The sequence below is a fragment of the Tursiops truncatus genome, chromosome 5 (genome assembly GCF_011762595.2).
Source record: "Tursiops truncatus isolate mTurTru1 chromosome 5, mTurTru1.mat.Y, whole genome shotgun sequence".
NCBI lineage: Eukaryota > Metazoa > Chordata > Mammalia > Artiodactyla > Delphinidae > Tursiops > Tursiops truncatus.
Genome location: NC_047038.1, coordinates 81,471,217 through 81,496,793, shown reverse-complemented (window position 1 = coordinate 81,496,793; position 25,577 = coordinate 81,471,217). Strand labels below are relative to the sequence as shown.

The window sequence follows — 25,577 nt, the reverse complement described above, 5'->3', positions numbered from 1 at the left end:
AAATTCATTCTACAAGATGCCATTTGATGAATACAAAGTAAAATTATTAATTTTTTGAAATTTGAATATATGAAGAAAATTTTATTTATAGAAAATAACTTGTTGACTTGTTCTTCAGGAAAATCAAACTAATACAATTTGTCATAGCTTGTATTTATGCTTATAAAAACAAACTTTTGAAAGTTTACTTTATTACATTGTTCTTGTTAACCTTAGTTTTATGCTGGCTAAAAAAAGCCAAATTATTCTTCTAAACCAAAGTATTTGATGGGAAAGTACTCATAATTTACAGAAATTCACAACTAATATTCAGTCCTCTTCTCTTTCATTAATTGCTCTAACATTCCCCCAAGTTATCAAAGAAGTAGTGATTACAGATATTAATTTGTCTCTGAAACAGTTCCAATAGGGGTGTGGGTTTCCCCACACCAACAAGCAATGCTCTGACACAAGCTGCATGTTCTACAATTCAACTCAACTTTGATCTATCTACCTATCAGGAGATAGCATCAAATTCTACAGCTTAAGGGGTCAGTACCACAAGACTGCCCCTACTCCTCACTTCAGAAGCCAGTTGCAAGCCCAGGTTATCACCTGTGCTTCTGAACAACTGCTTATACATAAGAGATTCCCAGGACCCACTCCTCGTGTTTAAGAGCCACTCACAGAACTCAAACACTTTATGGAATAGATGCATAGGGTAGGGTATGGGAAAAGGGCAAGGAGCTTTCATGCTATCTCCCAGCACGCCACTCTCCCCAAATCTCCACGTGCTCACCAACTTGGAAGCTTTCTAAACCCTGTCCTTTTGGGTTTTATGGAGGCTTCATTACGTAGACATAATTAATTAAATCATTGGCCATTGGCAATTGAACTCAATCGCCAGCCCTTCTTCCCTCCCTGTAGGTGGGGAGAGAGGTGAGACTGAAAGTTCCAACCCTCTAAACACACTGTTGGTTCTCCTGGCAACCAGGCACCCATCTTTAGGTTACCAGAGTTTTCCAAAAGTCATCCCATTAACATAACAAAAGACATCTTTTTAACTCCTATCATAGAAAATTCCAAGGGTTTTAGGAATCAGGAGCCAGGGACCATGAACAAATGCCAAATATATATGAGAAATAAAATCTGGTAATCTAAATGACCAAATATATATTTCTTATAAATCACAGTATCACAGATATACAGGGAACGCCCTACCAGATACGTAAAACTGGCACAAAAGCTGAGTTTCCATGAGGGAAACTTTTTCTATAAATTTAATGTAAATTCATAATCAATAACCTAACACCTATATTTGTGAAATTTTATATGGTGTAAAACGTAATATACAGAAACCTCAATTAAAACAGAGCTGGGAGACCAGAAGGAGCAGCTCTCATGCCCCATGATCATAGCAGGGCCCAAAAAGGAAGAAGAAAGACTTCTTTTTCTTGTCTGCCAAGAGTTTAGCTAATGTGAGACTGTCACAACTCAGCCAACCGAAAGTCGATATACTTCCAACTCTCAGTTCCTCCAATGGACTCTATTTACAAGAGCCCTCCCCTCCCAACTTCCTTTTCCCCTCTTTAAAAGAGTTCTCTCATTGCTGTGCAGGGACTTGCACGTGGCTTGCCATAGTGGCAGAGCTCAAATTTCAATTCTTTGCTGATTCTGGATAAACCTGCTTTTGCTGGAGAAATAACTGGCCGTCTATTTGTTTAAGGTCAACAATGGTATTATAATGTAACAATAAATTGCTTATATACAATGAACAAGCCCGTTATGCAGAAATAGTGCTCTTTAAGCCTAGTTTCCCTATGGTAGCTTATGACCTATGACATGTGTCCCTTCAAACTGCTGGAAGAAAGCCTACCACCCTTTAGCTCATTATAAGTTTTATTGCTGAGAGTATATTTACTTATAATGAGCTCTTGAAAGAATTTTGGAGTGCTCTGTAGATAATCATATTAAAAAAACAATCAAATTTATAAGAAAAGAAGACAAGTTATCTGGCATGTATTCTACATTTTCTCTATATTCATTCAGGGCAAAATTGTACTTTTCAAGCGTCTAACAGTTGTTGTGCAGGGTTTAGAGTTTTTGTATTTAGTACTTTCCTCTATGGGCTGTTCCTATTTGGTTTGGTATAAGGATTACATCTGTAAGACATTTTAGATATCTTCAGTAATATATCCTATTGTGTTTTTTCTCAAAATTTAATATTATCTAATCTGAAGTAAGTAAACTAACTCTTTTAATTTTTAAGAAATGTCTGCTCCAAAATAACTGAAATGAAAAATTTGGATGTCAGATATATGTCAATGGAAAAAAAGGCAAATAACATGAAAAAAGATATAATAACCCCAAAACACCCATACACAAAATTATTTTTCTATCTATGAAAATATCTCCTCACTGTAAAGGTATATATAAATAGGAACTTTTATATATTTTGTGATAATACTAATTGGTAACAATCTTTCTGGAGGAAAATCTGCATAATGTATCAAAATTTTTAAATTATGATAACCTTTGATCCATTTGTTTTACTCACAGGGATGTATAAAAAAGAATAATTATACAAGTGTAAAAAGATGTGTGCCCAATCATAAAAAACTGACATTTTTTCTAATAGTTAAAAATAGGATTAAGTAATCAATCTCTTATTATAGACATTAAAAATGAAACAGTACATACCAAACAATTATCATAGAAAAATACCCAAGAGAAGGTTATGAATAAAATATGTTAAAGAGGGTTACTATGTCTACTTCTCATTGCAACAAGTTTTACATCTTCTCAGAGTGAAAGAGAGGGACTATAGAGCTGTGCTGCTCATGGGACATCCTGAGACATATGCTACTGAAGTCACAACCAAGATATTTTTTGTAGTGGTTTGTTTTCTCAGCATTGTTAGGGTCAAGTAATGTCCTGTTCATTGCTTCAGAAGAGTCTTAGCTGTGACCTGCACTAGATCCTCTGAGTCTCTGTTCCTTTCTCTATCTCATCACTGGCCCAAGTAGTCCATGTTGCAGTATCTGTCTTGGAATTACTTTTTTTTTTTTTTTTTTTAAGCACAGTGATTATCTGCCAAGGCCAATGAATAGCCCTATAAATTATATTTGCCTCCTTCAGCGGGAGTACTCACCAATACCTGGATCCCATCCTCATCACAGAGGGGTCAGGGAAGAATTAAGGGCTCTCTCTTCTGCCTTAATAAATCAATGTATCATTCCCAATCAAGGGTGGCCCAGACTTATTGGCTCAGGAATACATTTTGAGTTAGCTCCCTACATACCAATGAAGAAAGACAAAGACAAGCTCCATACTTACAGGTTTATTCCTTAACCAAACTGGAATTTTCTGTAGTGTACTCCACCTCAAGGGCCGATAATATTCAGAGGTGGTGAGAATTCTAATTCTTCATATTCTCTTTTCTTCCTGTGGACTTCTGTAAAAAAGGGTTTTCCCTATTACTTTTTGGTTTAGAATTGCTTATGTCAACTTCTGAAATCTCAATATCCATGACTTATACCAAAATTTGAAGTTTAGACTTTGTCTTTTGATATGTAATAGAGAACTTATCATTTTTACTCCCAATAATCAAAGATGGACAATAGGGGCTTCCCTGGTGGCGCGGTGGTTGGGAGTCCGCCTGCCGATGCAGGGGACACGGGTTCGTGCCCCGGTCCGGGAGGATCCCACGTGCCGCGGAGCGGCTGGGCCCGTGGGCCATGGCCGCTGGGCCTGCGCGTCCGGGGCCTGTGCTCCGCAGCGGGAGAGGCCACAGCAGTGAGAGGCCCGCGTACCGCAAAAAAAAAAAAAAAAAAAAAAAAAAAAAAAAAAAAGATGGACAATATGTTATACTTTTTAAGTGATAAAATTTATCGATGGCATATTAATCTGGAAGACTGTTTTTCCAAACACATCAAAAACAATATAGAATCATGCACAGAATTTTGAAGAAATATTCAAAAGATTATTAAATGCAACATTTTGAACATATAAAGACCTCACTGAATAAGATTTACATATACCTTTTTGCATTTTGATAATGCAATCTCTCTATATTAAACACAAAAGAATAAGCTATTATGTAACTTTATTTGTATTTCTGTTTTCTCTAATAAAGTCTAAGTTTGTTGTTGTCAGCAAAGAAACTAATTCACATTTCTCTATCTTAACTGTTCCTAATTCATCAAAAGAAGCTATTTAGTGGATGGTTGCTGAATAAGTAGCAATTTCTATCTATCTATATTTAGTTTACTTTGTTATAGCTAAGTATATAATTATCTGTGTCTATAAAATGCCATAAGGGACATAAAAGTGGTACATACAAAACAATTTATGTATAAGAATAAAGTCTCTGTCTATATTACCCTAATCCTGGTTTGGTAGATTAAAGAAGGGTGCAAATGCTTTGACACTCTTCTTGTAGGAGGTTGTGTCTATCACCCTACGTCTTGAATATAAGAGGACTCTGTGGCTACTTTGAGTAATAGAACACTGTAGAAATGATGTTGTACCAATATCTAGTCAGGCATGAGGAGACTGGCAACTTTCACTTCCTCTTTTTCTTTCACTGCACTTTTTCTGGGAACCTTGTATAAGTCTGTCTATCCTACCAAAGAGACTACATAGAGAGGCCCTGAAACAAAAATATAAGGGAGTGGGGCCCAGCTGAGCCCAGTTTCCCACTGTCTTCATCAAGGTGCCAAGTGTGTAACTGACACCATGTTGGACCTTCCAGCTGTCAGCCTAATTACACCAAGTGATACCAATTACAGCCATGCAATCCTTGGCCAAATTCCTCATCAAAATTTCAAAAGATATAATGAAATGGCTTTTGTTAAGTCACTAAATTTTGGAATATCATGTTATGCATCAATAGATAATTGGAAACATAAGTTTGGGGTATATTAAGGATGACAGAGAACAGCCTTGAATAGACTGATGTATTAGGATATTATGGCTATTAAAATAAGACTAGTTAATTTTTTTGTACACAGAACTGGCTACATAATTTTCAGGTCAGGCAAAATGAAAATGTGGGTCACCTTGTTCAAAAGTTATTAAAAATTCCAAGACAACAACAGTAGAGCATTAGACCAAGTACAGGGTCCTTCTGAGGGTAGGGTCCTTGTAACTGTACATGTCATATGCCCACAAAGCCTGCTTGTACATGAGCTTTAAAGTATTGATATGTAGACATAAAATTATTCAGTACTGTAATCATACTCCCTGTGATACACTAGAAGCAGTTTAATTATATTCAATTAATGTTAAAAACACTCTTTAGCATCCAGACAATATATTATCGAATAACTTAACTGTTATGACCATTTCCTTTAGGTATCAGTATAAGCCTTCAGTTATAAAGGCATAGAGACAACCTTCTGTTATAGCTAAGAAAACAAGGATAGAATTAGAATATAAATAAAACACAGCAAAGATTATATTGACCAGACATACATTCATTGGAAATGTAACTGTATTTTCTAAAAAAAGTATATTGTTCAATGAGTGGCTCAAAATATTGCCTTTGAACACCTCCATCCGATGACTCTGAACTATAACTTATTGAATTTAAATTATATGCGGCCATGAACATATTTAAAGGTGTTTTATCCTTTAAATATTATATTTTCTTATTTGTTATTCAGTATTTCATGGTGTCAGATTGGTGTATTGTGTAACTAAAGGTCTTAAAACTTTACTCATACTAAATCCCTTTCTGATTCCATATACTTGTGTTTACTTGCTGTGCTGATTTTATGTTCAGCACCAGCTTTGTCATCAATCCCCTATATTACTCTGCCAGACTACCCTACCTGTGACATTAGATTTTGCATGAAGTTACAAAACAAAGAAACAAAACAAAAACCCCATTATTTTATAGTTATTTATTTCTTCAGAATCTCTCTATGTAATCTTTTAGAATTCTATTTCTAAACGCCTGAGAGATACAAGTGTGCAATATTAGTTTAAAAGAGATCTTTTCTGTTAGGAGATTTGGGAAAAATCCAACAACAACAAATCTTATTCCCCTAAAAGGATATACACAACCAGCCAAGTACTGAGAACATTCTAGCATGCTAGCACGAATTATATCCCGATGTTATTCTGTTTCCTGTTAATTTATTTCCCAAATAGGCAGATAAGAAGGAACCTATAGGAGTAATTTTATATTTTTTGCCTCCTGGTTACAGAATTTCTAGTAAACTATCTTCTTTTAATTTAAAACCCTTTATTTTTCTCCAATTAAAATCACAATCAATATACAAAATCCAGGTACACTGTGGAAATATTGGAAAACTGAAATGAGTAAAATATGAAGAAACATCCACTCTTTCATTAACCATATGTTTCAATAATTATTACTTGATGCATATTTTATCGGAATGTGTTCTATGCATATAGAGTAAATATACTGTTTGAAAACACATTTCAACCTTATAATACATTGTGATTATCCCTAAAAGTAAGTGTTCATTTAGCATATCATTTAATGACTACACATGTAAATGCACTATTTATTTAACATATATTAAACTATTTGATGCTTATAAATATATATATGTGTATGTATATACACATACATACACATATCTATCTGAAAAGATGCAGGTAGTCCTTTGCTAAGAAATGCAAGATTATCTTTAGAATATCTTCTTCAAAGTGTGAAAATCTTGGGCAAAAGTATACATATTTTTTATGTTTTTTAAACATATTATCCAATTGACCTCCAACATGGGTTTCAATTTTTTCTTTTTAAATTTTTAACAAAATCATTAAAATTAAATATTTTGCATACAATTTATATCATTATTATATATTGTAATTATTTTACATAAATGCCCTTATTAAACTTGTAAAAAACCTTATGACATTGGTTTTATTCTTATTCCCATTTTATAAAAGTACAGTAAAGAAAGTCTGAACAATTTGCTCATGGTTACACTGCTTTGTAATGGGAAAGTGAGTGATCTGTGATTTAAATCTATCTTTAGGCTATCTTTAATCTAGAGACTATACTAAGACTCTGGATTAATCCAGAGTCTATAGTCTTACATACTTAGGTATACTTATAATACATAAAATTTTTATATAGTAAGATCATGAAAACATTGCAATAAGACACAGAAAACTTGATGTCAAAGCTACCAGAAATCGTTGCACATTATTCCTCACCACTAGTAGTTTTACTTCCACACTAATTCAGCTTCTCTGAAAGAGAAAGCAAATATGTTGCTACTAGATAGTCATTATACTAGGTGTTTAAGTGTCTCTTAGAGGTTTTGTGATCCCAAGCTTAGGAAATGTGCTCTGATGAAAGATAAATAGTGGGACATTATTTTTAATATGAATAGAATGTTTTTTCTACTATGGTCAGTTTTAAGTGAGCATTTCTTTCCTTTTGCATGGCATTTATCTCACTGGATTTTTATTATATTGTTATCTGCTTCTAGTATTTCTTCTCCACTACACTGAAAGCTACTTAATGGTTAGAATCATTTGTGCTGATCATTGGATTCCCAATACTTGGCAGACTGCCTATTATACATTCATGTTTTCATTTATTGATTTGATAAAGATTTATTTAGCACATATTATTTGACTACAATATGGTTGACACCGGGGATTAAACAGAATACAAGAGAGACAAGCCTTGTATACTTGCTTGTTTTGTGCTTTAGTGGAAATGATAAATCAACTAATAAATATGTAAGTTACCCAAGTATATTCTTTGAATATAATAAGTTGACTCACCAAGCAAGTTGCTATTAAATAAATTAGGAAAAGTCCTGGGTATGATGAAAGCTTTTTGACCAGATGTCCAAGCTCAAGGACTGATCTGATATGCAGTCTTGTGGTCATATATGCTGGGGGGAGGGGAGTGGGGAGGTGAAGGGGAGCTATATTAGCATAGTCAAGAAAAGCTTCTCTAAAGTATAGCCTTATCAGAGTCCTGTAGCATGATAAGTAGCTCACTTGAGGAAACAAAGGTAAGAACACTCTGCACCAAGGGAACAGAAAGCACAAAAGTCCTGAGAGAGGCATGAGAGAGCTTGATATAACTTAGAACTAATAGGAGAAGACAAAAGAGACTGGAAAGTAGTAAATGTTTAAGCTAGATGAGGAGATTCATGAGATGAGAGGTTGGAAATGAAAGCAGAAGCAAGTTTATTCAGGTATTGCAGGCTAGGAAATTTAGATTCTAACAAAAGTAAAAAGACAAGGAAAAGCTTTAAGGGGAGACAAAGTCTATAATTTACAATCTAACTTACAATTTTTAAAATATCACTCTGACCTCTCCACTTGAATAGATTGGAGGGAATGGTATTTGTTGAAAAGAAGGAGACCATTTGAGAATTTGTTTCTGTAAACCAGGCTGATGCAATTGTGGTTTGAAATAAGATGGAAATAGTGGAGGTGGTGTTGGAGAGAAAGAAAACTTCCTCTATGCTTCTAGGTTCTTCTGGCTGGTCTAAGAATTAAATTAATAACTGGAGAAAATAAAATTTAATTTTGCATATACAGGAACCTTGCATACATAAGAAGTTTAAATACAGTAAGGTAAAAGGAAGTAGATATTCCATCCTGAGCTAAGGAGTGAGATAGGGGCCTAGGGCTTCCAAAGACAGGAAGGTCATTCACGAGACAATTAGAAGAGGGGCACATATTTGGAAATTAGTTGTTTGCCCTGCCGTACAGATGGGGCCATTTAGATAAAATTTATATCTGGTAATAATACTCTTTCTGGGAAAAATTCCCAATTTAAACTCTTATGGGTAGTTAAGGGAGGTGCAGTAGTTTTTCTTGAGCCTATAGCCTCTCCACTGCCTTTAGTGCAAAATAATTCACATGCCAAAGTAGCACATCTTGGGTAGGCCTGCTCTGAAGCCCTACAATGGTGTAAAAGAGCGTATTTGAGATATATTTTGGACTTAGAAATTATACAGTTCTGTGAAGTTTAAATGGTTCTTTGGTTCTCTATAAATTTTGAGCTCCTGAAAGAACCATTGTTTAAACTATCTTTTAATGCCTTATGTCTATAATAGAACCATACCAAATAGAATGCTCAAAGACTGCTTAAAAAGAAAGAATGTTTCTTCTGGATAATAAATATCAAAACTTATCTGTAACTAAATCTTCTCCTTGGCCCATACATACATATCTTAATTTTCATTCCTTAATCAGCACATTCCATTCTCTTTCTTCCATTTCTCATAAGAAACTTAATTGAATTCCAATAGAAAAAATTGAGGAATTTTATGTTTCAGACATTAAGTTATATGTTGAAACTCAAAATAAATATATCATGTGCCCTTTTTCTCAAGGAGTTCATAATCTACAAGGAAACAAAACTTGTAGAATTTAATTATATATAATTATGTTTTCTTCAATATTGGCTTATTGCAAACCAAAATTCTCTGAGAAAGATTGAACATTTAAAAAAATCTATTTTAAGGTACTGGACTGCTGCCAGAAAAGATAGAACTTGCTGAGGTAAAATTCTGGAGAGAAGGAAATGCCAGAGAGAGCCCAATATTTGATGCTACTTTTTCTCTTGAGGTATTGGTCTATTCAAAAGCCATGATTAATGTGCTGAGAAGCTTGACAGAAAGAAGTAGCAGCTGAGATTCTGAGAACCAAAGCAGCTGGAACAGAGTTTTTGACAGTTTCATGCATCTGGGGCAACAAAAATTTGAGTTTAGTGCCTGCCAAGAAGGAGAAACTCTGAAATAAACATCCCATGAAGGGATACACATGAAAAGAGTAAATGTGGAGCAGAAATTGAAAGTTTGAGTTAATCCTAGATATAAAACAAATCACCCCAAATATTGGCAGCTTAAAACAACAATCATTATGTAGGTTGGCAACTTGGGCTGGTTTTGCCTTGGCTTACTGCAGTGAGTGGACAGTTAGACTGAGGCTGCATCATCTAAGAAGTCCTCATTCATATGACTGATGTTTGGTAGGCTGTGAGCCAAGCGGTTTGGGTTATTTTGCAGATGTCTTCTCTAGTGAACTACTCAACCTTTCTCACACTGTGAAGGTGGGGTTCCCTTCAGCAAAAAAAGGTCATGGACAATATGCAAGTACATTTCAAGTTCTCTTTATACCCTATTTATTAACATTCTGTTAGCCAAAAGCAAATCATATTGCCAAGCCTAGATTCAAAGACTAAATAAATAGATTCCATATCTTGATGAGAAGAGCTACAAAGAGTTTGTTGCCTTTTCTTTTCTTTTTAGTCTATCACATTTTACAAGGTTAGGTCCAAATTGAAGACAGACGGTTAATCCCTGATTTGATTAAGGTGATTTCCCCTGGCTGAATTAGCTCTACAATTTTTCATATATAGTACCTGGTACTCAATAACAAATAACATGAAATCAAAAATACTTGTTAAGTGAAAGCCAAAAAGAAAAATTAACAATAGAAACAGGTTACAGGAGATCCAAATATTGTTAATATTCCCAGATTTTAAATAATTATAAATATTCAAGAAGTAAACTTAAATCAAATTATCAAAATTTTAAAAATACAGAGAAAATGGGGTACTTGTCAATTTTCAATATTCTAGACAAAATCTGATGGCAGTGAATAAAATGTCCTTGTTTCCTGGACTCAGTAGAGAGAAACTATTAGGCCCAGTGACAATATTTAAAGAACTATATAATTAATTCATAAATGACACTCAGCACTTACAAAAGTCTCCAGGAAACTCCTGTTTTTAGTCCTAGTATTTTACATCTCTAGTTTTGTTCACTACACAGCAAAGAGGTTTTAAAAATTAATCATATTATAATTAATTAAGATATATAATCAACACTTCTTTTGCACCAATGTAAATAAAATCAACCAAAAAGGGAAAAATGTAATAAAAGGAATCACAAAATCATTGAATAACTATATCTGATTAAATCTGTCTTAAGGAAGAGAAATAAACCAAAAAAGAAATGAAGAAAAAAGTGAAAAACTGTCATCACGTCCTCCTCACCTCTTTTGCCTAACATCATGACTAACAAACATATCATATACAAAAATATATCATATATAAAATATATGTCATAGTAATGTCCAAAAAGAATCATATTCCTCAAGCCTTATATACTAAGTCATGAAAAATTTTTTAAAAATGCCTAAAAACCTTTGCATTCTGAATAAAGCCAAGGAAAGTAAGAATATCTTGTTTCTAGCTATATCAAATCTAACTCAAATATCATACAATCAGAATTTATAATTTCCAGGTAACAAATTGAACTTGAAGTTTTGCCTTTAAATTCTGCCTGGGTTTTTTTTTTTTTTTAAATAAATTTATTTATTTATTTTTGGCTGCGTTGGGTCTTCGTTGCTGTACTCGGGCTTTCTCTAGTTGCAGCGAGCGGGGGCTACTCTTTGTTGCCGTGCGTGGGCTTCTCATCACGGTGGCTTCTCTTGTTGCAGAGCACAGGCTCTAGGCACACAGACTTCAGTAGTTGTGGCACATGGGCTCAGTAGTTGTGGCTCTCAGGCTCTAGAGAGCAGACTCAGTAGTTGTGGTGCATGGGCTTAGTTGTTCCACGGCATGTGGGATCTTCCCAGACCAGGGCTTGAACCCGTGTCCCCTGCATTGGCAGGCGGATTCTTAACCACTGTGCCACCAGGGAAGCCTGCCTGGTATTTTTATTCAGGGAACCACTGTTACAATAATTGGTCTCTCCTCCAAGGACTCAAGTAAAAATTTAACTCAGAGCTCAAATTTGTCTTTGAGTTTTCTTTGACACAGGTTATTTATAAATATTCAGAACAGCACACACAAATGTAGCAGATGCTATTTCCAAAGTCCATTGAGGCCTAGCAGGTGTTGTGCTATTCTCTTAGTGGTAGTGGATACAAGATGAATTTATCCATCTTCTACTAAGGGGATACTCTAACATATCTCAGACCAAAAACTTCACTGAAATACAGGCCATTGAAATTTCATAGGCTTTATCTGCAACCCCCAGAATTTTGTATGCTCCTAAGGTATTTATGGTCTCTATTTCTTCAAGCTCACCACCTCCTATCAGCAGAATGTCATTAACATAATGACCAGCTTGAGATCTTTGATCTTGTGAGATGACCAACTTCCCTGTGAATTAAATTAGGACAGCAGAGAAACTGATGTAGACAGATATGAGAGTGAAATGTTACTTCTGTGCATGACAGATGAACACAAGCTGTCACTACCTTTATCTGCTTATTGCTTGTAGGGGCTGGAGGTGGGAAAAGATGACCAGATAACAGTTCTTTTTTTTTTTTTTTTTAACCGGTTGTTGTCTTGGAGCATTTTAAATCTCTTCATTAATCATATTTTGACAGAACTCCAATTAGAATCACTACCTGATTAAGTCTGTAATCCAATGTCACTCTTCCAGAACCCTCTGTCATTGCTCAGGATAAACCAACAAATAAAGGGAATATGAATGGAATCACTAAAGTTGCAATTTAGTCTCTGATTGGCACCAAGCTCTGTAATTTACCCATGTGGCATGAATCTGTAATTTGAAACATTGCTTTAGCTTTACTATCCTGGTAAAGAGGGCTAAAGCCAGGGCTCTTTTTCACACAATAGCTGTTACTCCATTTATCAGATATAGTTTGACACATATGTCTATTCCAACTGCTTGTTTAAGACCTGCCTGGAAACAAAACGGAAACACAGGACCCAAAAGACATATAGTGAAATGGTTTTGGTGAAAACTTCACAAATTATCTGATCTCTGAACTCTAACATAAAGCATTCTGTATCTCTAGTTCAAGGCAGAGTCCCATAGTTCTGAAAGTTCTTATGCCAGTTTCTCTAGTGCACAGCTGCTCTCAAACATGACTGCTAGACTCTTTGGAGAAAACTTGGAGGAAGATTTAGAATCTTCTGGTGGAAATAATACTCAGTCTGCCAACAGGGCAAAATTGACCCCAGGTACCAGAATCACCTTTCTCTCCTCTTCCAGATTCTAGTCCTGCAATTCCTCACTATCTTGGTAGTTCTTTGATACTTTTAAGAGGATATTTTCGTATATTTTGTCCACTAATTTTTGTAGTCTTTATCAAAAGCTTAGTCCAAAATTACTAAATTTACCAACACCTAAAGTACCTCTCATTTTGTCACTGGCAGAGCCCATTAACAATTACCAGGAAAACTGGGCTTCCCTGGTGGCGCAGTGGTTGAGAATCTGCCTGCCAATTCAGGGGATACGGGTTTGAACCCTGGTCTGGGAGTATCCCACATGCCGCAGAGCAACTGGGCCCATGAGCCACAACTACTGAGCCTGCGCGTCTGGAGCCTGTGCTCCGCAACAAGAGAGGCCGCGACAGTGAGAGGCCCGCGCACCGCGATGAAGAGTGGCCCCCGGGCTTCCCTGGTGGCGCAGTGGTTGAGAGTCCACCTGCCAATGCAGGGTACACGGGTTTGTGCCCCGGTCCGGGAAGATCCCACATGCCGCGGAGCGGCTGGGCCCGTGAGCCATGGCCGCTGGGCCTGCGCGTCCGGAGCCTGTACTCCACAACGAGAGAGACCACAACGGTGAGAGGCCCGCGTACCACAAAAACAAAAACAAACAAACAAAAAAAAGAGTGGCCCCTGCTTGCCACAACTAGAGAAAGCCCTCCCACAGAAACTAAGACCCCACAGCAAAAATAAATTATTAATAAACTCCTACCCCCAGCATCTTCTTTAAAAATAAATAAATAAAAATAATTACCAGGAAGTAAAAATAGAATCTGGGTAATAAAGTCTGACCTTTTTTTTTCTTTGTGTGTAGTCCAGCTTCACTTGCTCACAGGGTGCCGAGTTCACAGGCCTCGCAACAGCCCTTCAGACCCGAGTCCCAAATGGGAAACGGCAGCGCGAGCACTTCAGCTCAGCGGGCCGTGCGCAGAACTGCTGCGCCCGACACCTCGATTCAAGATGGAGGCGGCAGCGGGCTGTGAGCAGAGACGCTGCACCTGGCACTGCGCTCCGAAGTGAGTACAGCTGCGCCGGCCCAGCGAGAACTGCACTCCTTCCCCTCCGAGGAGAGCCTTATAAAGCAGCCCCGCCCACAGCCTATCGGGAGAGCGTGTGCTCTAGAGTCTGACCTCGCACTTCTCCATTCTCTGATTAAAGAACAGTTTTCCTTTGCTTCTGAACAAACTCAGTCAGGTTCTGTTGGCCAGAACAACACTGAGCAGAAGGGCCCTTGTTGAAGACCAACTCGAGAGGGTTGATAAAAAAATTTTAGCACCCCAGGTGGGATGGACCATGGCCTTTTAGCCTGAAGCTATGCACTAGACTCTGGGTTTATCCCAGCTCTAGTGGGAAGGTGACTGAGAGGTGAGAACAGGAAAAGGCCCAGGTCATAAAGACAACCTGACAAAACAGAACGAGGAGACAGGATCCAAGTTCAAAAAAAGACACTGAAGACGCCTGAGTGCAAAATGGTCCCAAGGTAGGGACCTAACTGGCAGGTGACTTGACCTCTTTCTGTCAGTGCTAGTTTCTTTGAAGTAAGCTGGGGAGCCTTGTGAGTTGCTCGCAAGGGCTGTGGGAACTGAGGGTGTACAGGCAGTATGGTACCACAGGTCAGGCCCAAAACCACAGGCAGGTGTGGTATTAGCTCAGAATGCTGTTACTGCTTATATTTTGCTTAATGGTAATGATCTGCCCTGTATTGTGCCTGTTACACATCTTACATTTTGTCCCTAGTCTGAGTGGAGGGAGTCAGTTTGTGGACTGAGCAACCATGGTGGTCTCACTGCAAAATGAGTCTGATTGCTGGGTCTATAGTAAAATGGTGCTGTCGTTCTCCTCTGGACTTTCATGAGAAATTGACCCAATAAGCACCTCTTTATATCTTTACTCTTTATACTCTTTAGCTGCTGGTGTCTGCATTGCATTTGTGGTATTTGGTTGCAGTGCACCTCTACGTATGTCAGGGATATCACGGAAGAGGGACAGATCAAGATCATAAGAGTCGTGCAGGGTATGTAGGGGTGGAATGTTTGGTTAGACACTCAAGATGGCTGTTCTCTTGCTCTTTGCATGTCTCCTGCTTAACCAGTCCCTGCTTCACTTACACCCTACTCACATGAATGTTCTTGCCCCCTGCCCCAGCTAGTTCTAATTCTTAGGCCAGAATAGCTCCACTTGTTAGTTTAAAGGGAAAAATCTGCCCTTGTGATGGTCGTTGACCTGAGGGGCAGGGAGGGACGCACCCCAGCTGCTCGTTTCCCTGGTAACAAATGAGCCAACCTGATGTCAATTCCAACTATAAATGGTAGCCTCCTTCTCCCCTGAGTAGCCAAGATCGCTGCCATATCCTGCCTGCAGTCTGCTGTTAACAGTGAGGTATTGCTCCAGGTCCTTTGGCTGCAGATGTGTAAGATCCCCTATCCAAAGAATTGTTGATGTCTCTGTCACTGTTCCTGGGCTCTTTCTTTGATCTGAAGGCTGGGCAACTACAAGGCTTGTAGGTCTGTGGGGTGCAGCCCAACAGCAAGGTAGTGGCATGTTTACCTCTGTGCTCCATTGCCAGGCTCAGTGGTGCCTCTTTCTGTAAACAGAAGATAATCCTCAAATTTATTTACTAAAAATGTGGAGTTTACTCTTGCAGTAGATCACACACTCAGGGCTCTTATCATCTTGTATATTTTCCCCCAAATTAAAAAAATTTATAAACTAAACTAACAGAAAACTAGAATATAAATTGCTTGTACTTTATGGTACTTCAAGATCCCTTGTGCTTAGAAAACTGGTGCTTCTAGCTAAATCAGATCTGTGAAATGTGTGGGCTTTTTTTTTTTTTCTTTTATTGCTGATTGCGTTGTGTTATGTTTTGGTTTTACAGACAACAAACTTGAGATACTGTTTCAACTATTCGTTAAAGCCACATTAGCAGAAATTTGTAAAAGGGGCCTAAGTTTATATTTGAACCATTTTAATATGCTTTCTTTTAGAATAGAAATCTATTTTCAAATAATCAATTTGCCTGCAACACGTGCTGTGCTTAATTTAATGCATAATAAAATAATCCAATATAAAATAGAGCCAATTTTACTCTTTAGGGGAAAAAAAGATGCAAATCTAGAGGAATCATGGATATAGTATCAAGATACTGATTCAGCTAAATGAGGTAGAGACTCAAATGTGCCTAAACAAAATATAATTTTCTCTCTTTGTCACTAAAAGACCAAGATAATATGGCTTTACATATTTCTTGTGGTCTGAAGTCCTTCTCTCTTCTTGTAAATCCATCTCTAGAATATTTCCCTGATCAACAGAATCTAAGATGTTTCAAAATTAAGGGGAAGTTTCTTTCATAATCTTAAGGAAGAATTAGCTGAAGATCTGACCTAGAATCTGACTTTGGGAGTTGCTATATTATAGCATATATTGAATTCACAATCTAGTCAGGTCATTATGTGAAATGCTTGATTGAAATCCCAAGGAAAACTGGACTTTTTGATATATTTGGCTGACTGGTTAATCTGAATTCTAAGCACCTCTGAGTCTTCCTTGGAAGCAGAAGAAACAAGTTCTCTGTTAAGAATGAGGCTGGGGCTTCCCTAGTGGCGCAGCGGTTGAAAGTCCGCCTGCCGATTTAGGGGACGTGGGTTCGTGCCCCGGTCTGGGAGGATCCCGCATGACGCGGAGTGGCTAAGCCCGTGAGCCATGGCTGCTGGGCCTGCGTGTCCGGAGCCTGTGCTCGGGAGAGGCCTGCGTAAGGCAAAAAGAAAAAAAAAAAAAAATGAGGTTGTTTGGTCACTGATTAAAGAACTTGTAAGGAACTCATTTGAGGTAATTACCTTGCAAGTTAATGTCAATCTTTTTATGACTAATCTCTACCACCTTTCTGACTTTTTGAGTCAAAACTCACCCTGTCTCAGATGGATAAGAATTAAATCTGAACTCTGGTAAGATTTATATACCAAAATATTTGCAAGAATTTTATGATTTATTGTGATAGAAACCTGGGAATTATATGTTGAAATGGATACTGATGGTACTGGACCAAGGAGGAAAAAACTATGATTGTCTGTTGGACTGAATCTACTGATAGAGCACATTTGGTAATGAATCTGGATTTCATGCACTAGCTCATTCACCAGAGAGTAGATTTCACTTTTTAGTCAAGTTGTTAATTAAAACTTGCATTTATGTGCAGCCTGTGCTAATTCAAGCTAAGCTGCAAAAATTTATTAATAAAATGTAAATATTATAAAGTGTTAAGATAGCAAATTTGGAGCAGATTTAACATGTTCTACCCAACCAGCAAGTCTTCAATTATGTCTAACTGAGAGGGCTCAAAGAATACTTTATTTACCATCACTGAGATATGCATTGGTGAGTAGGTTACCAGCATCTCTGAAATGTACTACTGGGATTGTGGTCTGTAGGGTGGAAATGAAGATGGGAGAGGCTGCCATTCCCTGATTTTAGTGAAGATGTCAGAATGCCAGAAATGTCATTCAGAAATGTCAGAAAGTGGAAGTAATTAATTCCAAGAAGCAAGAAGTTGATGACCATAATTGACATCGAGGTAAGAATGGCATTGAGAATAGCTAGCAAACAGGGATCTTTGGTGTAGTTAAAAGAAGCTCTAGGACTTAAATATAAAGACATCTCTCTTAACTTGGATTCATTCCCTAAAACCCAAGACTGAGACAAAATCTAAGGTGTTTAACAGAGGATGTAATTCCAGGAAAAAACTAAATAACGAAAAGCCACAAGATGAATATGTCCATTTCCCTACTTCTATTCAGTACTGAGTATTTTTCTGGGCACATTAACTAATACAATAATGAGCACAAAGAAATCAATGTATTGATCATAAAGGGATTAATAAATCTGGGGAAGTAAATATAATGAAGAGATCAAAGGCCTAAGAACTAGACAACCCAAATGTTTGGAGGTTAAAGAGTTTTGGAGAAACCAGAAAAGGAGTTGGAGAAGGAAAAGTCAGTAAGGTAGGAGGGAAACTGAGAGAGTGTGGTGTCTACCAATACAAGGGAGCTATGATCTTTAAAGAGAAATGAGATCAAACATAACAAAAGCTACTTACAGTTCAAAAATAAAGGATATTAGCAAGATGGAGGTCATGAAATAGGTAAAGGAACTTTCTGTGCAGTGGTGGGAAAAAGTCAAGATGGTAAGAATTCAAGAAAGAATGGGAGAAAAACAATGAAGACAAAATCAGGATTAGCATATGATTTATTATTTAATACAGGACAATTTTCTTCAGGAAAAACCAAACTGTGACTAACTCAGATAAACTAAGATGAATGATTCAGCCTAGGGAGAACACACAACTCTTTCAGTGATTTTTCTTTAAAGGAAAGTAAATATGGTGGCAGCAGAAGGAAGGAGTGGAGTTCAGAAATATGTGTGTTTTTGTTGTTTTCAGATGACTGATGTAAATACATGTTTGAATGCTAATGGGGATGAATCTGTAAAGAGTGAAGAATTATAGATACATGGTAGAATTGCTGGGGCATTGCCAGGAGTAGTCAAGGAATGATATCTACTGCACAAAAGGATGGCTAATGGACAAGGTAGAAGCATGAATAATCCATCCATAATCAGAAAAGGTAGAATGTTGGGCACAGGTACTAGTTCGGAAGATGTGGTGGAGGCCTGTGGAAGTTTTCACTAAAACAGTAATTGAAATCATTACCTAAAAATAAAAATAGTGGATAAACTTTTTCATCAGGGTAAAATAGATGTGTTTAATGCAGTCAATAAAGTTTTAATTAATATGGGATGTGTAATTAACCATAAAATATTGAAGCCTAATTCATCTTATAGAGCAAATAATTTTTTCTATAGATTGAAGAAAAGTGAAAATATAACACTAGAGATAATATTGTAAAATATACTTTTATGACAATATTTAATATCTTTTCTAAAGAGAATTCTTTTAAAAACTAAGGAAAAGGAAAACATTGCTATAAATATGCACCTATCACATAAATAATGCTAATAAAAATTACAAAAGAATACTAAATGCTAATGAAAATATTGCAAAAGAATGGTAAATATAATCAATCACACTAGTATATAAAAACATTTCTAAATAAAATACATATTTAAATAGCAATAATCTTTTAATAAGTCACTTTGGTCAGGGCATGCAAACACAAAACTCACAAATTGCTGGTAGGTAATTAAGTTGGGGAAAGTTCTGAATTCTTAGCAATAACACCTGTAATTTTTGATGGAATAAATTCACCTCTAGGATTTTGAGACCAAGAAAGTAACCTAAGATGCACACAATTACTTATTTTCTAAGGAAATTATAGCACTCTTTACAATTGTAAAAAATCAAAAATAATCAATGTTTAACAATAGGAAATGGGTAAAATAATTGTGTATCAATATATTAGAATATTCTACAATTTAAAAATACTTAATGACATGAGAAAATGCTTACAGTGTGTTATGAACTGATTTGTATACCCTCAAATTTAATGTTGAAGTCCTAACACCCAGTGTACTTTAGAATGTGACTGTACTTGAATTACCTCTTTGAAGTAAGCCCTTCAAAGGAGTAATTACGGTAATTTAAAGAGGTAAATGAGGTCATATGGGTGAGTCCTAATCTAATACTGCTAATGTCCTTATAAAAACAGGGAGAGACACCAGGGATGTGTGAGCACAGAGGAAAGATCATGTGAGGATGAAGTAAGACTTCTGCAGTCTGCAAACCAGGAAGTCTCAGGAGAAATCAAACTAGTCGTCCTCTTCATCTTGGACTTCCTGGCTCTAGAACTGTGAGAAAATATATGCTTACTGTATGAGCCATTCAGTCTGTGATATTTTGTTACGGTGGCCTGAGCAAACACAATACAGTCTTTTGTCAAATTTTAAAAATGTTAACTCTATCAATAGTGTGATCACAACTTTCAAAATACTTTATTCTTTCCAACTATATATCTATCTGAGATCTAGATTGAAGTATAAGTCAATGAAGGAAAGAAGAAAGAAAATAAAGGAAGAGATGAGAATAGGATAGGTGTACAGATTTATAAAATATATATCAAGATTGTAAGAATTAGAGATGGATTATAAATTGCTTTTTTATTTTTTATATAATTTTTTATTGTAAGTATAGTTGATTTACAATAGTGTTAATTTCAGGTGTACAGCAAAATGGTTCAGCAAAAATCAGATTATTTTCATTATAGGTTATTACAAGATATTGAGTATAGTTCCCTTTGCTATACAGTAAATGTTCATTGCTTACCTATGTAATGTATAGTAGTTTGTATCTGCCAATCTGTTCTCCTAATTTATCCCTTACCTCCTCCCTTTCCCCTTTGATAACCATAAGTTTTCTATGGCTGAATGTGTTTGTTTTGTATATAGATCCACTTGTATTATATTTTAGGTTCCACATATAAGTGATAACATATAATGCTTGTCTTTCTGACTTATTTCACTTAGTATGATAATCTCTAGGTCCATCCATGTTGCTGCAAATGGGAATACTTCATTCCTTTTAATGGCTAGGTAATATTCCATTGTATCTGTATACCACATCTTATTAAACCAATCATCCGTTGACCATCACTTGGGTTTTTTCCACATCTTGGATATTGTAAATAGTGCTGCTATGAACATTGGGGTGCATAAATCTTTTCAAATTAGATTTTTCATCTTTTGGGGATATATGCCCAGGAGTAGGATTGCTGGATCATGTGGTAACTCTGTTTTTAGTTTTTTAAGGAACATCCATACTGTTCTTCATAGTGGCTGTTCCAATTTATATTTCCATGAATAGTGTATGAGGGTTCGCTTTTCTCCACATTCTCTCCAGCATTTGTTATTTGTAGATATCTTGATGATAGCCATTCTGACCAGTGTGAGGTGATACCTCATTGTGATTTCGATTTGCATTTCTCTATAATTAGCGATGTTGAGAATCTTTTCAAGTGCCTGTTGGCCATCTCGATGTCTTCTTTAGAGAAATGTTGATGTAGGTCTTCAGACCATTTTTTGATTAGATTGTTTTTTTGTTATTGAATTGTATGAGCTATTTGTATATTTTGGAAATTAATCCATTGTCAGTTGCATCATTTGCAAATATTTTCTCCCAGTCTATAGGTTATATTTGTTTTCTGTTGATGGTTTCCTTTGCTGTGCAAATGCTTTTAAGTTTGATTAGGTCGCATTTGTTTATTTTTTCTTTTATTTCTTTTGGCTTGGGAGACTGATCTAAGAAGATACTGATACAATTTATGTCAGAGAATGTTTTGCCTATGTTCTCTTCCAGGAGTTTTATGGTGTCATGTCTTATATTTAGGTCTTTAAACCATTTTGAGTTTTTGTGTGTGTTGTGAGGGAGTGTTCTGTTTTTGTTGATTTACATGTGACTGTCCAGCCTTCCCAATACCAGCTAAAGAGACTGTCTTTTCTCCATTGTATATTCTTGCCTTCTTTTTCATAGATTAATTGACTGTACATGTGTGGGTTTATTTCTGGGCTTTCTATTCTGTTCCATTGATTTAGATGTCTGTTTTGTGCCAATATCATGCTGTTTTGATTATTGTACCTTTGTAGTATTGTCTGAAGTCTGAGAGTGTTATACCTCCACTTTGCTCTTTTTCCTTGGGATTGCTTTGTCAATTCTGGATCTTTTCTGGTTCCATATAAATTTTAGGATTGTTGTTCTAATTCTGTAAAAAATAAAATAAAATAAAAAGGTAATTTGATAGGGATCACACTGAATCTGTAGATTATTTTGGGTAGTAAGGCCATTTTAATGATATTCTTCCAATCCAAGAGCATGGGATACCTTTCCATTTCTTTGAATCATCTTCAGTTTCCTTTCTCAGTGTTTCATAGTTTCAGTATATAGGTTGTTTACTTCCCTGATTAAGTTTATTCCTAGGTATTTTTTATGGAATTTTAAGCAGGATTGTTTTACTTTCACTTTGTGATATTGTCAGTGTAAAGAAATGAAACATTTCTGTATATTAATCTTGTATTCTTCTCCCTTGCTGAATTCATTTATTCTAATAGTTTTTGTGTTGAGTGTTTAGGGTTCTCTGTATAGAGTATCATGTCATCTGCAAATAGTGACAATTGTATTTCTTCCCTTCCAATTTGGATATTTTTTTTTTCTTGTCTGATTACTGTGGCTAAGGCTTCCAATACTAATTTGAATAGAAGTGGTGGGAGTGGACATCATTGCCCTGTTCCTTAATTTAGCAGGAAGGTGTTCAGCTTTTCATTGTTGAGTATTATGTTGACTGTGGGTAGTAAATGGCCTTTATTATGCTGAGGTATGTTTCCTCTATACCCACTTTGGTGAGAATTTTTTTAATCATGAATGGATGTTGAATTTTATCGAATGCTTTTTCTGCATCTGTTGAGGTGATCATAGGTGTTTTGTCTTTCCTTTTAATGTGGTATATTACATTGATTTGTGTATGTTGAAACTTCCTTGCAACCCTGGAATGAATCCAACTTGATCATGGTATATGAGCTTTTTCATGGGTTGTTGGATTCAGTTTGCTAATATTTTGTTGCATATTTTTGCACATATATTCATCAAGGATATTGGCTTGTAATTTTCTTTTTCTCTTCCTTCCTTCCTTCCTTCCTTTCTTTCTTGTAGTGTCTTTTGTTTTGGTGTCAGGGTGATGGTGTCTTCATAGAATGAATTTGGGTGTTCCTTCTTCTTCAGACTTTCAGATAGTTTTAGAAGGATAGGAATAAGTTCTTCATATGTTTAGTAGAATTCCCCAGTGACATTGTCTGGTCCTGGACTTTTATTTGCAGGGAGGTTTTTATTATTATTATTATTATAGATAATATTTTACTTCTAGTGATTGGTCTGTTGAAATTCTATTTCTTCTTGACTCAGTTTTGGCAGGCTTTGTTTCTAGAAACTTGTTCATTTCTTCTAGGTTGTCCAATTTGTTGGCATATAATGGTTCACACTATTAAGTTTTCTGTGTGTTTTTGTGGTATCAGTTGTTATGTCTTCTCTTCCATTTCTTATTTTGTTTATTTGGGTCCTCTCCCTTTTCTTCTTGATGAGCCTGGCTAGAGGTTTGTCAATTTTTTTTATCTTTCAAAAAACCAGATCTTGTTTTTTTCAATCTTTTCTATTTGTTTTTCATCTCTATTTTATTTATTTCCACTCTGATCTTTATTATTTCCGTCCTTCTGCTGACTTTGGTATTTATGTGTTTTATTTCCAGTTCTTTTAGGTGGTATCTTAGGATATTTTTCTTGCTTCTGAGAAAGGCCTGCATCACTATGAACTTCACTCTTAGAACTGCTTTTGCTGTATCCCATTGATACTATAAGTTTGTGTTTTCATTGTTTCACTATTGTGGTTAGAAAATATGCTTGAAATTTCTATCCTCTTAAATTTGTTGAGACTTGTTTTGTGACCTATTATGTGGTCTATCCTCGAGAATGTTCCATGCATGCTTGAAAAGAATGCGTATTCTGTTTTTTAGCATACATTTCCTGTAGATATCAATTAATCCATTTTCTAACCACAATAGTGTGAAACTAGAAATCAACCACAGAACGAAAAATGGGGTTGGGGGGAAGAACACATGGAGACTAAAAAACATGCTACTAAAAAACCAGTGGGTCAATGATGAAATCAAAGAGGAAATCAGAAAATATGTTGAGACAAACAATGAAAACACAAACTTACAGTATCAATAGGATAGAGCAAAAGCAGTTCTAAGAGTGAAGTTCATAGTGATACAGGCCTTTCTCAGTGCTGAAGTGAGTGAGGCCCATGTGATCACAGTGAAACTATGAGCCATCTGTGCAGGTGTCCGTGGTTCTGTCCAGAAGCAGTCAAGGATGCATCCCTTTCTCCACTGTGTTTGTTCCAGACCTAGTGCTAGACTGGTGCTGGATGCCTGGGCACTGGGGCTGCAGGTATCAATGTGGTTGTGCCACCTCTGTAGGAGGACTCTCCCTGGACCTGTCTGCCCCAGATCCAACTCCAAGCTGTGGTGGGTGGAACTGGAGGACTCCTGCTGGGAAATGAACTGCTGCACACTCCTCCCCAGGGGCTGTCTCCCTGAGACACGTAATCTGTGGCACACTCAGTGTTCATGGTGATGAGATCTGTCACTGCCAGACCTACCCCCACAGTGTGAGCACTGATAATTGGCTCCCAGGTCAGCACCACCCATTAAGTGCATGTGCCCACACAGTCTGGGCACAGTCTGACAATGGGCTACAAGGTTGAGCCCAGGTCATACCCTAGGCCCTCTGGGCTATCTTCTTTGCAGCTAGACCGAGTTCTCTCCCCTGCCAGTCAACCCAAAATTTGGTGCCTAGAAGTTTTGTGTACTAGCAGACCTGCCCAGTGTGCATTGTGATCTGGGAAGTGCAGAGAGGTGGCAGTCTGCAGCGCAGGTCTCTCTCAGCCCTGATTGCCAGCTAGCCAGCATGCGCACACTCCTTGTGAGCAGAGACCAAGCTCCTACAGCCCCCCTCAATATGTCCTGGTGGACCCCCCAGTAGGCAAGGGGGCTTCCCAGGTCAGCAGCCTACCCGTGTTTACCTTCATTCCTTCACAGATTCCTCCTAGGGATGCTGTTCCCATCCTGATGCCTTTTTTCCCCAACCTACCCAGTTACATGGGGATTTTTCTTGCAGCATTGGTTGTATAAGAGATTATCTACCAGTTTACAGTTGGTTTTCTGTGAGAATATTTCCACATGTAGATGTATTTTTGATGTATTTGACATCCTCCTACGCCACAATCTTGATCCTCTCCTCTCTGTTTTTTCTTAATTGTAAGATATCTCAAGTATGATATCAATCATATACATCATATATAAAATCACTTTAAGGACAAAAGGTACTTTCTTTGTGACACAATTCAATATTATTGATACATTTTAGTAATGCCAGTCTCCATTATGCATCACTTTTTGTGGTTATTGTTTTAAGGTCAAGCACATAGGGTCATATAACCACAGTGGTAAATATATCAAAACAATGTTTCAGTTAAATTAATATAGATGATACCAGAAGACACTAAAATATTTACCATTCTGTGATATTAGTACTAGATAAGACTGGTATCATAATGTGACACTTAAGTAGGCTTTCTTACATTTTGGTGAGGGTGAAATATTCTAATCAAGAACATTCATACTCCATTTTACATGTCTCACTCAATTCAGGTTTATTATAATATTAGTGATCTCTGAAATATTTACCTAAGAAGTTGTGAGTCTTTGTGTGTGCTTGCATTATAGTATGCTTTTCATATTCTGGCCATCAGAGCTAGTTGAACAATTTCTGTATATATGGTTACTGAATATTTATGTGTGGCCACTTAAGCACTCAGTTAAAATAAGCAATCTACAAAGCATTTATGAGTTCTGTATTTTTAGCAACCTATATATACTTTTATGCAAACAGCATTTTTTTCCCCAAGTGATGGCTTTATTTATTTATTTACATCTTTATTGGAGTATAATTGCTATACAATGGTGTGTTAGTTTCTGCTTTATAACAAAGTGAATCAGTTATACATATAAATATGTTCCCATATGGCTTCCCTCTTGCGTCTCCCTCCCTCCCACCCTCCCTA

The 25,577-nt window shown here is 36.6% G+C and overlaps 1 long non-coding RNA gene across 3 annotated transcripts in view; it reads right to left on the bottom strand.

The window, feature by feature from the left end:
• Nucleotides 1-25,577, bottom strand: part of LOC141278701 (uncharacterized) — a 220,931-nt gene that overhangs the window by 119,108 nt on the left and 76,246 nt on the right. For all 3 annotated transcript variants that reach the window (XR_012331750.1, XR_012331749.1, XR_012331751.1), the window contains exons 3-4: nucleotides 15,509-15,545; nucleotides 3,316-3,433 (exon numbers count right to left, since the gene is read on the bottom strand). This is a non-coding gene — a long non-coding RNA (uncharacterized lncRNA). The remainder of the gene's footprint in view (nucleotides 1-3,315; nucleotides 3,434-15,508; nucleotides 15,546-25,577) is intronic.